We start from the raw sequence: 12,173 nt of genomic DNA on the forward strand, positions 1-12,173 counted from the left end.
TTGACCTATTCAAAGGGTATCCAGCCTTTAGGGCCTGACTCAGAGCTCCCCCGCCCTTGGGGAAAGGTGGTTTCCCTGGCTCTCTTAGATTCCCAACTCTGCCCTTTACCCACATGGCAATGCTTGGATGGATCCCAGATCTTCAGTGGACCTGTCGTGGGCCCTCCTGGTAACATTCATCTGCCCCACAGACCTGATCCTCAGGGGATTGGACATAGGACCAACATGCCTTTATGGAAAGTAGACAAGATTCTAAGAGGAAAAAACCCTGAGAAACCAAGGGTGTGCTCCTTCTGTAGATCAGGAGGTGTGGGCCAGGCTGAGAGCTCTGTGGTGGTGGTGGTCTACAGCCAGGCAGCCCTCTGTCCCTGTTCCTTATTCGGTCAGAGACCATGGTCCCTGCCAGCCGTCTCGGGCCTCAGCCCTGCCTCTGATTGCCGGACAGATCTCTTTGTTCCTCCTCGTGCACAGCAGAGGGCGCACTGAAGCCATGCCTCCTGGGGAACCAGAGGCAACACTGGTCCCTGTGGAGGCAGGCCCTGAGCTAGAGCTGGCCGTGCCCTGCTGGGTTCCCTAGGAGGGAGGGAGCAACTCATGCGCTTTCTTCACCCAGCTGAGCCTTTGCCCTCAGTGGAGTCAAAGGCACTGTTCTCAGATCCCTGCTCTGCCACCCAGGGCAGGTTACTCCTCTTGTTTCAGTTTCCCTATCTGAAAAAAGCGGATTATAATGGTGCCTCCCTCAAAGGGGCATCATGAGTAGTAAATGACCTAATGTTTGTAACTGTTCAGCACAGTGCTGGCGCCACACTGAGTGGCCACAGAAGCTGATATTTATTGCCTTTTAATATCAAGATGGGGTGTCCCTAATGGGTCCCCAGTAAAGGAGCCACCTGGGTTCAATCCCTGGGTCAGGAAGATACCCTGGAGAAGGAAATGGCAACCCATTCCAGTATTCTTGCTTGGAGAATTCTGTGGACAGAGGACCCTGGCAGGCTACAGTCCATGGGGTCACAAGGAGTCGGACACGACTTGAGCAACTCAAGATCCAGAGCATGCGTAGCCTCATCGTGTGGCTCAGATGCCCCTTCCATTGCTGGCCTGTGGCGAGAGCCCTCACCACACCCCCTGTAATCCCGGCCTCTCGGGCTGGGATTCTGTCTGGACAGCTTGTCCTGGATTCACCAGACCCTCAGGAAAATGGTTGAGGCTTGGAGTTGGACCCTCGGTCTCGCTTCCCTCTGTGATAGAGATGCTGTGGGCCTTGGGCAGGGGCTTGTCTCTGGGCTTCAGTTTCCTTAGAGTAGATGAGCTCTAAGATTCTTTCTTGGCAAACTTTTCTCTAAGGTGCTTCAAATGTGGTCAGGCTGCATCTGCAGTTCTCAGATTGGCCTCTGTGGCTGGGGCTGGGCCACAGTCTGGTGAGTGTGGGACAGATCTCGCCTGGCCTCTTGCCTCCAGGGGAATGTAAGGGCAGTCGGCACCAGCAAAATGTATGATGTGCGGTGGGGCTGTCTCCCTCCCCAGGAAGCTGGTTGACCAAGACTTAGGGAGAAGTACCACATGTCCCCACAAGGTGGCAACGCACTCCCATGCCTGACATCCTCTCAGCTCGGAGTTGGGGGATTTGAGAGCCTTGGAAACCCTAGACCTTCCTTTCTGCCTGTACTTTTCTGGACTCTCAGGGGCCCCCAGGAAGCTGGGGAGGCAGAAAGAGCCGGGATCACTCTGCCCGGCGGGTCCTCCTGGCCTCTGTAGTGATCCCTGTGCTCTGACCATAGGGATTTCCCAGGCCTTGCTTCTTGGGCTGGACTCAGGCTCGCAGGTCCTGCACCCCTGGGGCAGGGAGGCCTTCCTGCCACCTCAGGGGCAGCCATGTGTGTTCTTAGAGTGCACGGCCTGTCCTTGGCTACCACACACATGAGCGCACTCGAACACACACACAATACATGCCTGCACGTGCCCAGAGCTCAGCTGCTGGCCGGCGGGCCTCAGATTAGCCTAAAGACAAACAAGGTTTCTTTGTCTGTGGCCTGAATGAGCTGGTAGTTTTTCGGTTTTGTGTTTAATACCCCTGAGCTGGAGGCCAGCAGCTGGCCTGTGGGAGTGGGGGATGGGAATAGTCCAGGCACACCCCAGGGAGCCCCAGCACCCACCTCTGTCCATGAGCATGACCAGCAGGGGTTGGATTGGTCAGAAGCTCCCTGTCCACCCCCAATTCCTCTCCTTTGTCCCCTGAGTGGGTGAAGCACGTCCCCTAGCACTCAGCCTAGAGCCTGAGTCCACTGTTTGGCCAAGGCTGGATGTGAGCAGCTGTTCTACCTGGCCTCAGGACCACTCCTAGGGCAAGGTGCCACCGGCTCTCCCCGGGGTCTCACCTCAGAGCTGGGCTCGGGCTTGCTGCCTCCAGCCTGCTCTCGCCCAGCCTCTCCCCGCAGAACACGGCCTCTTGTGCAGACGTGTGTGCAGTAATTCCCGCTCCCAGTGCCCAGCCTTGCGCCCTCACCACAGGACCTCACCGGGGTCCTGTGCGGTGGCAGGGATGGGGGTGAAAGCACTGCCAGTCACGGGGTGGGGCCCCCGCAGCATCACACAGTGATGGGGTAGCGCGGAGGGGCATGGGTCTGAAGACACCAGGCAGCTTGCGGGGAGGTTAGCCGAGGACTCACTGGGAGCCTCTGGGGCCACTGAAGATGGGGTTAGAGGGTAGCTGGACGGAGGAGAGAGTGAGCTGTCGTTGCTTCTCTGCCCCAGCCCCAAGGTCTTCTGCCTGCAGTGCTGGGAGGCAGTGCTAAACGCTGGACATTCCCTCAGACTTGAAGTAAAGCCCACCTTCCCACTCCCACCCCAAATTATCCCACTCCAGCAAGACTCCCCTACCCTCCCTCTGTCTCCCATTTCCCCCAACCCCACAGCTCTAACTGCCCTTAGTGTGAGCTGAGAGGGTCCTGACCTTTGACTTTCAGGAAGTGGTTGGGAAAAGGAAGGAAGGGAAAAGGAAGCCTCTTTTTTCCTTTGAGGGATCCACCTCTCAGGCCTACCTCCAGCTGATTCCAGGGGCTCAGACGATTCCTCAGCTGACCGGCCTGCAAGCTGTCTAGTGGTCTCTTAGCCCACAGGCCCAAGTCCCTCATCCCCAACCCCAGGACAAGGGAAGAGAGGGGCCTGGGTCCCACTTTTGAGACCCGTGCCTCCTCTTGGGGCCGCGGAAATCTGTCTGGTCCATACTCTGGTTCAGGTCTTGGTCCAGCTGCTGTGGAGTCCTTTCCTGTCAGGTCCTGCCCTTCCAAGGCCCAGTTTGACCCCAGGGATCCAAGGCTCAAGGGGCTGTGTGTATCCCGGAGACCTTAGGCAGACCTAATTCTTTGAGGCCTTGTTGAGTCTTTGATGATAAGTGAGTGAATGGATGAATGAATGAGTGAGCAAGTGAATCCATAGTGGCCCACTGCCAGGGGTTGAGTGAAGCATTTAAAAGGGCTGGGTGTGATGACTGGTGCCTGGCAGTTAAGCCTCCACCCACCCCAACCTTCCCTATGTGGGGGTTAAACCCCACCTCCTTGGATTCCCCTTGGAATCCCTGAAGGCAAGCCCTCGTGTGTATTGCGGACATGGGTAGGACTGGCCTGTGTCAGAATCACCAAGAAAGGTAAAAAAAAAAAAATCACTCCTCCATTGTCCCTCCTCTACTACAGATTCCAATTCAGTGGGTCCAAGTATGTCCCTACTCCAATGCTACAGTACTAAAAAATGAGCTGTAAAAATTAATTAACTAATTTAAAAGGTGAGCTGTGAACCTTGTAAACTCAGGTGATACTGGCAGAGATCAAAGGAGCTAACCCCTCAAAGAAGGGGAAGTTCAAGAGACAGAGTCAGGCTTAAGAGTTGGGGTTAGTCTAGGTCAGAATTAAGGATTAATATGTGGCCAAGGTCAGGGTCATTGTGAGTCCAGGTTTGGGGTCAGCCCAGGGCCATGGGCAGGCTGAGCTTATGCTGGGAGTTGGGAATAACAAAAGGGAGACAGAACATTTGGGAAGCAAAGGAGGCCTGCACATAAGTGACGAGCAGCGGGGTGAGCTGGCTCAGTAGGAGAAGAAGGCCAAGCCTGAAGACAGTGACCACGGCGAGGAGTCAGGCGGGGAGCTGCTCCCAGCCTCATGACCACCCCAGCTTCCACCGCCCTATCCCCCAGGCAGGCACCCTGTGCGCAGGGCAGGGACAGCTGCATCGTCCTCTGAGACGAAATGGGCTTTCTCTAAGAGTCCGTCCTCGGGGCCTGCTGGGAGTGACAGGAAAGGGATGGGCTAAATGAGGGAGGGGAGGCACGGCTTCTCTCTTCTCTGAAGCATCCAGGTCGAGACGACAAAACTCAGACGGCAAGGGTGAATGGCTGAGACAGCATGAACAGGACAGAAGAGGAAGACAGAGGAACACAGGGAGGAAAACAGACAACGGTTTGCAACATAGTGAGACAGATTTAGATGGAAGGAGAGAGTAAGAGAAACCACATACACACACACACTCTCTCTGTCTTTCCCTCACACACACTCACACACACCCGGGCCTGCGCTCATGCAGCCGCCCTGAGCCTCGCTGGAAATAATCCCACTCTGACGTGGGGCCTCAGCTGCACAGGCGGCACCGAGCTGTTACCTTGCACATCTGTCAGCTCCAAATGTAGAAGCTGTCGTAGGGTTGTGTGTGTGAGTGTGAGAGTGTGTGCATGTGTGCGCCTATTCCTCCCAGAGAATGCTGAGGCCCTCAGCCTGGCAGAGGGAGATCCCCAAGGACCCGGAGGCTCTCCAGGAAGTCCACACCCAGGGAAGCAGGCCCACTCCCTCCCGGCCTGCACACGGAGAGGCCTAGTACCGGGCTTGGCTTCTGTGGCCTGGTTTAGCCTCTTAGAGCCATGCGGCCCTGGGCAACTGGAGCCACTGGGTGTCCTTACTTGTCGGTAGGGAGGAAGGGTGGCCAAACCCCCTGGATCCTACAGGGGTGGTAGTGAGTGTTGGCCTCCTGTATGCCCGTCATTCCTGGACCTCAGGGGTTCTTCGCAGCCTTTTGCTAGAGCCGGGATCCCTTCGGTGGCTGACTCCTGACTTCCAGGGATGCACCCAGCTTGCAGCTCCCTCTGGGAGCACCAAAGCCGTGGCCTTCCTCTGGCTGGCTCTTCTCCCAGCTGGATTCCCCGCTGGGCCTAGGGATGTGCTGGGACACTGACTCTGGGCCATAGAGGTCTGAGAATCTCAGATCCTGAGCAGGGAGTGTGGACTAAGGCCCAGGGTGCTTACCTTTTTCTGGTGGGGAGCAGGGGAGGCTGGCCCCCTTCTCTTCACTGACCCTTTCCAAGCTCTTACCCCTGGCCCCTGGGTCAGGAAGTTCTTTTCTGTGCATTTGCACTCCTTCCTGCTTTTATCTACACTTGTCATAAAGGGATTTTACAGTCATGAGGAAGAGTCCTCCAAATCTGTTCAGAAAGGAGGGCAGCCTTCTCAGTCTAAGTGAATAGGAGCCCTGGTGGAAGGCACCCCGCCCCAGGTCAGAGTTCCTCTCACAGTGCCAGGCCCAGAGGTGGAAGCCTCCCCACACCCACATAACTGACCCCATCAAGACAGGCAGAGTCCAGAGGCCCTACCACCCATCCCACTCGCCAGAAGCCCCACCTCTGCCCTGCCTCCTCAAAGCCAGTCCCAACTCCCAAGTCATCTCTCCCTCCTTCCCAAGATCCACCATCCTTTCTGCCCGAAGGTTGGATGGGCCATTCTAGGCAGGTTGTAGGTGCCTACTTTGCTCAAAGCAGTGAAAAAGGACATGAGGCCTGAGTGCTTGCATCTGTGGCTCCAGCCCTGTGTTCCCAAGAAGGTGAGTGGTCGTCATTCAGGGTGTGTTCTTCCCTGGGGCCGGAGCCTCTGTATGCACATATGTGGATACATATGAATCACACTTAGGCCTGCCCTGGCCCCCAGCCAAGTATGTATGGGTCCCTGTTTGCCACCTTAGTATTAATATTTGGCTCTGCTTATGTCATGTATGGATGTGAGAGTTGGACTGTGAAGAAAGCTGAGCGCCGAAGAATTGATGCTTTTGAACTGTGGTGTTGGAGAAGACTCTTGAGAGTCCTTTGGACTGCAAGGAGATCCAACCAGTCCATTCTGAAGGAGATCAGCCCTGGGATTTCTTTGGAAGGAATGATGCTGAAGCTGAAACTCCAGTACTTTGGCCACCTCATGTGAAAAGTTGACTCATTGGAAAAGACCCTGATGCTGGGATGGATTGGGGGCAGGAGGAGAAGGGGACGACAGAGGATGAGATGGCTGGATGGCATCACTGACTCGATGGACGTGAGTCTGAGTGAACTCCGGGAGTTGGTGATCGACAGGGAGGCCTGGCGTGCTGTGATTCATGGGGTCCCAAAGAGTCGGACACAACTGAGCAAATGAACTGACTGACTGACCGATGCGTGAAAAATGTCAGCCACTCAGTCGTGTCCGATTCTTTGTGACCCCATGAACTATAGCCCGCCAGGCTCCTGTGTCCATGGGATTCTCCAGACAAGAAAACTGGTGTGGGTATCCATTCCCTTCTCCAGGGGATCTTCCCAACCCAGGGATTGAACCTGGGTCTCCTGCATTTCAGACAGATTCTTTACCATCTAAGTCACCATAGTATACCTGTGTATAAAACTTTTGATGTAAAACTTGCCAGGTAACAGTATATGCATGCAACTGTGGGCCTGGGTATCTATCTGTGCGTATCTAGAAGACAATTACGTGAATTTGAGTGTAGGTATAAATTACTGTGAGTACACACCCACTTTCATATCTGCGTGACAGTTGGCTTGTACACTTAAAGCATACATGCATAGAGCAGTGTGCAGACATGATTACATGTGATTATGTGTCACCACATGTCCCTGGGTTGCTCTCAGGTTATAACTGAATGTGCAAGTGTATAATGTGACAAGCCTGAACCTGTGCAAAGTTGTGCAAGAGATTTAACCAGCCAGCATATGTGGGAGTGTGTGGGGGGTGTGTGTGTGTGTGTGTGATTTTGACATGGGGCAAGTGTACTTGGAAAAAGGGGTGTGTTCAGGCCTGGGGCCGAGGAACGACAACTGTGTGTCGACAAACTCCAGCCACCCCTTAAACCACGTCCGGTGAGAAGGAAATGTGTAAATGTGTTTGTTAAATACAAAACAGAAAGCCACAAAACACCAGGCCCTGCAGTGGTAAGAACAAATCAAGCAAGTTTCTCTCCCCTCTCCCTCTCCAGCGTCTCGGCCCCTCTCTGGCGCTGTTCCCTCACACCTAAGCCCAATGGTGTTTTGCAGTCTTTCAGCTGTTACCTCAGTCCCTCGTCGCCTCATTCCCGATTCACTCCGTTGCTATAGGTATGTTTGAAACCCCAGCGTGGTAGATTTTAATTAGTCTTCCTACAGATGGCCAATTAACATTCATTACTTTTGCCTTGAGCGATTAATTATGAGTTTGGATAGAAAAGGAGAGAAGAGGAGAGGAAGATGGGCAGGTGAATGAAAGAAGAAAGAGATGGGGGTTTGATTGGGAGTTTGGAATTTTTACACAGAGCAGGCTGGTGGGGGAGAGGGTGGGAAAGAGCCGTTTGAATCCCCTCACTCCCAGCGGCCTCCCTCTGCCCACAGCTGCTCTGGGGCCCTAATCGGCTTGGCTGGCCCAGCCCTCCAGGGAAATAGCGCTCACACCCTCCTTTGGGCATCCTTAAGCCTTTGGTGTTCCCTGACCCCAGCTTCTTTCATTAATACCAGCCCTCTTGTTTTTCGTGCCAGAGCTGGGTGGGAACTGTGTCAGGAATCATCCAAAATGCAGCAGATAACCCAGAAGTGAAACCCTGCTGGCATTCACTCATTCTTCTAAAGGTAGCAGCTCATTGTACAGATGAGGAAACTGAGGCTCAGACAGGAAATGACTTCTCCAGCTCGTGCATCTCTGGGGAGAAAGTCCAGCTCCCCTTGCGCGGCCACCGGGGTGTCTGTAAAGAATTTGAGCAGTGTTTAACCTTACAGTCTGTAACAAACTCATCTGCCGTCAGACAGAAGTGTTCTTCAGGGTCTCGAGTGTAACTCACACCCTCCAGTGCGTACTCATGTGGCTTCCCAGCTCATTAAAAGGCTCCTGGGTGATGTTGCCTGTTTAGGAGCTGCAGCTATGTCCCTAATTCTAAATTCATTCCAGGAATGGAGGAAAGATTCTAAATGTAAACGGTGGTCTTTCGGGTGGGAGGATCACAGATGATTTTTGTTTTCTTTGTTACAATCACTTGTATTTTTTACTTTCTCCAGCACAAATACATGACTTGACCTGTATAAAGTATATTAAGTATGACTGTATTTTACTTAAAATTTCTTCAAAGTATATTTGTACAAAGAAACAGGAGTCCATATTTGTTTATGGTCTTTTTTTTAAGACCGTAAATATGTACAACAAAAATTGAACACGGCCTATCATTCAGCTTGCTTGTCACCTGCCCTTATTCATGTTGCAGTCTGTCTTCTACTTAGACCATGTCTCAGTGTCCTCCTCTATCTGCCAGGTTGAGTTGCAAAGAGTACTCACCTACTAATGTCACGGGGACTAAATAAAATAACGCCTGGTAAGTCTTAGTGCCTTGTATCTAGAAAGAGCTCAACAAGTATTAGTTGTAATCAATAACACCAAGATTTTTACAATAATGATATCGGAGTGGTGGAACTTTGAAGAATTTTTATGTACCTCTTTTTGCTTTATAGTGTTCTGAAAATTTTTCTGTCATGAAAATTCCTTTCCTTGGCAATTAGAAGAAAATTTAATAAGAGAGAGAATAAACTGAGACATAAAAAGAAGGAAAGAGGGATAGAAGAATGTACACTGTTCAAACCAAATGTAGCTCTTCTGATTTTTTTTCTCAAATGTCTACTGCTCTGCTCATGCTACCGTGAGTGCAGTTGTGGGGCCTAGCCCCCTGGAAGTCTCACTCACGGGGACAAGCACTCTTACCTCCAGGAGACTCCCTCCTGCTCCTCTCGTGGTGGTTAAGTCTGCTGGATCCCTCACATCCCCAGTGGCTTCCCCTGGCCAATCCCACTCCCTGCTTAAGCTTGACCTAAGAGCCTGTTTCGTCGGATCTCCTTTATTCTGGGGTTGTGTGGCTCACACAGAATATGGCTGTTTGGACCAAAGATTCCTCAGATTAGGGTTTGGGTGGAACAAGAAACGGTTGGCATCTCTGATATTGTGCTTTTGCCATGTTGCTCCTAAAACCTCCTGCCACCCACTCCACACCATTCACACCATGAGTGCCTGGTTGCTCATTCTGTCTCACCCAACATGCTACCAGGTAAGCTCCATGGCAGGGCAGCCATGCTTCGTTTCGCTCACTGCTTTGTCCTCGGCACCAAGTACAATGCTTGGCACGTAGCAGGTGATCAGGAAATATCTGTTGAATACTGGGAAAACACATAACCACACCATTCTATACATTTACAAAGGTTTTATAGATAGGCAAAAGTTGAACACGTTACAGAGTCACTTGTGAGCTTCAAACTTCTCTGGAAGAGACCTGGCAGATCCAGCGGAGTTAGGTTTAGAGTAGTTGGGGAGGCTTCCTGGAGGAAGAGCAAATTGCACCGAAGGCAGTAAGATAGGGATTCCACTGCAGCAAGGGACAGCTCGGCTTAGCATATCCTGGCCTTCCTCGTGGTTCATGTCTAAGCAATCAGAAATTCCACCCATCACAGTGATGGCACTGAGAACATCAGGCTAGTCAAGGCCTGGAAGCAGCCTCTCAGACTACAGGAAAGGGGGCTGCAAGGTTGAGGCCTGAGCGGCAAGGGGCAGCAGGGTGGGAAGGGCAGTGTAGACTCGGGGGTAACCGAGGGGACTAAGTCTGTGATCCCTTGAGAAAGAGAGGGGTCTCCAGGAGAGCTGCCAAGCTTACTAAGAATCATGGGCTCGCCACACCTGAGCGGTAGTGTGCCATTAAAGGGTGGTTGGCTACCTGGGGGAGACACAGGGAGTGCCCCCAGGCGTGGGTGGAGGTGAGAAGCATCCTGTACCTATGTGGAGGCAGAATGAAAGAGAACAGCTGAAACCGCAGGCTTCCTGGACACGGGAGGAGGAGGACCAGAAACTCAGCCATGGACGAGCGAGAAAAGGCTCTTGTGGCTCTCCTCTCTCACTGGAGAACGGTCATGGAATGAGGCAAAAGAAGGGGTGAGGAGGGCCTAAACGCCTGCTGTGGGAATCAAGGGCAGTGGCTATCTTGTTCTTTTCGTGCTGTGGCCCCGGGGAGTCCTGGGTTCCTGCCACATGCCTCTCCTGAGTTAACAGATGCAAGTGTGAATGGAGGCCTGAAGCCTCCAAAGGTGGGGAAGGCTGCCTGGGAGAAGTGAGGTTAGAAGAGGCCTTGAGGCTTGAGCAGGGCTGGCTCTGGTGAGCGGTGGACGGCACAGCAGCGAGGGGTGTGGTGTGTGAGGACGTGGACCCCGCCAGCCGGGTGTCCCGAGGCCTGTCAGGAGTGGATGAGGCCAGACGGCAGAAGTCTCTGAAGCACTGGGGCCGAGGCACTGGGGCTCTCCTAGGGATGACTGTTACACACCAACAGGCCCCTGTCCTCAGCCCCTGGCTGCTGAGACTTCTCAAGGCTCTCTCACAGTTTTCTTCAGGCCTCTCCCCACCAATACTTCAGCCACCTTCCAGGAGATCCAGTAAGAGGCCAAGAGTCCTCTCCTGCAGATCTACCATGCTCATCACATCCGTCACCCAGCAGATATTTCCTACCTGTCCTCTGATCCTAATTAATCCATTTATCAGGGAGTCTGGCAAACATTACTGTAGGGGGACAGGAGGCAATATAAGGACTGCTCTCAAAGACTCGGGGAGACAGACATGGGTGGGGAGCACTTGCACACTACCGGCTGCGCTCCCGACCTTCAGTAGAGCAGGCTTTTGGCCTGAAGCCAGGATGGCCTTTCTGCATGGGCTGGGCTTCCCTGGGCTCACGTGGAGGCCCAGCCCGCAGGGCCTCCACCATCCCCAGCTCCCTGGTTTGCAGTGCTCTCTGCCCCTCTGCCCACTATCAGGCATCATTTCACTGTAAGTCACTTAACTCTAATGCCTGCGAGAGAATCCCATTGTTTGAGCCCAGCCCAAAGGTGATGGGCAAGCTTATGGTGCCCATCACAGTCCAATCAGCTGTGGCCAGGAGGAGGGCCCTGGTTCACCCAGGACAGTTGGGGTGTGTGGAGCTCTGGGCATGGCAGGCAGGAACACTGAAAATTCTTGTACATGTTTCACTTCATTTAATATACTGTTCCACAAGATAGTGTTTCTGAAATTTCTTTCATTTTATTAACCAGCTATTACTGGTTTTTGAAAATACAAGTTTAGCAATATGACTACTATTTATTCAAGATAAAGGTTTATTATACCTTTTCTATGTAGTAGGGGAAATGTTTTATCTGAATTAACATGAAAACTTTTTTTTCTTAAAACAATTTTTTCCCACTTTGAAATCGTTAGGGATTACTTTTTGGCATAATTTCTCTATTCTGTCCCAAATGATTTTGAAATAGTTATCACTTCTTTCAGATGATAAACCATAAAATCTTGCTTCTAACTTTGATGGCAAAGAGAAAAATGTCTATAGCTTCCTTGGAAGCTCTTTAGGAAAAAAAAAATGCCTGCAATGCTTATCCTTTTGTTTAAAATTTGTAAACAAAGGTGAATTCAAATTTGGAAACCAGAGTCTGCCTCACCGCACCAGCCACCTGTGCATTTCAAGAATAGCTTGATAGAACTTCCCATGTTTGAATAAGCGGCAAAGTCCCTCAGACACAACCAACAATCCAAGATGTTTTCAACAACCTTGGAGCTTCCTGTATGTTATGCCTTCACTCCACTTACAAATGTTTTGAAAATTTGCCAGCTTTTCAGAGATGCATGAATAGTGTCATACAAAGAATTGACAGTACTGAGATCACTGTGGAGTTCTTTCATATCCCAACAAACCTCAACACCATTAAATCCCCAAGATGTGCATGACAATGTGTGTATAAAGCTCTTGGCTCATCCTCCGTAAACGTTGTAGCAACAACATTAAATCTTTCACTTGTGTCAGCAGCTCCCATGTAGATATAGGCATGCATTTTATTAAAATCAGCTTCC

Source organism: Bos mutus, chromosome 11 (assembly GCF_027580195.1).
Source record: "Bos mutus isolate GX-2022 chromosome 11, NWIPB_WYAK_1.1, whole genome shotgun sequence".
Classification (NCBI taxonomy): Eukaryota; Metazoa; Chordata; class Mammalia; order Artiodactyla; family Bovidae; genus Bos; species Bos mutus.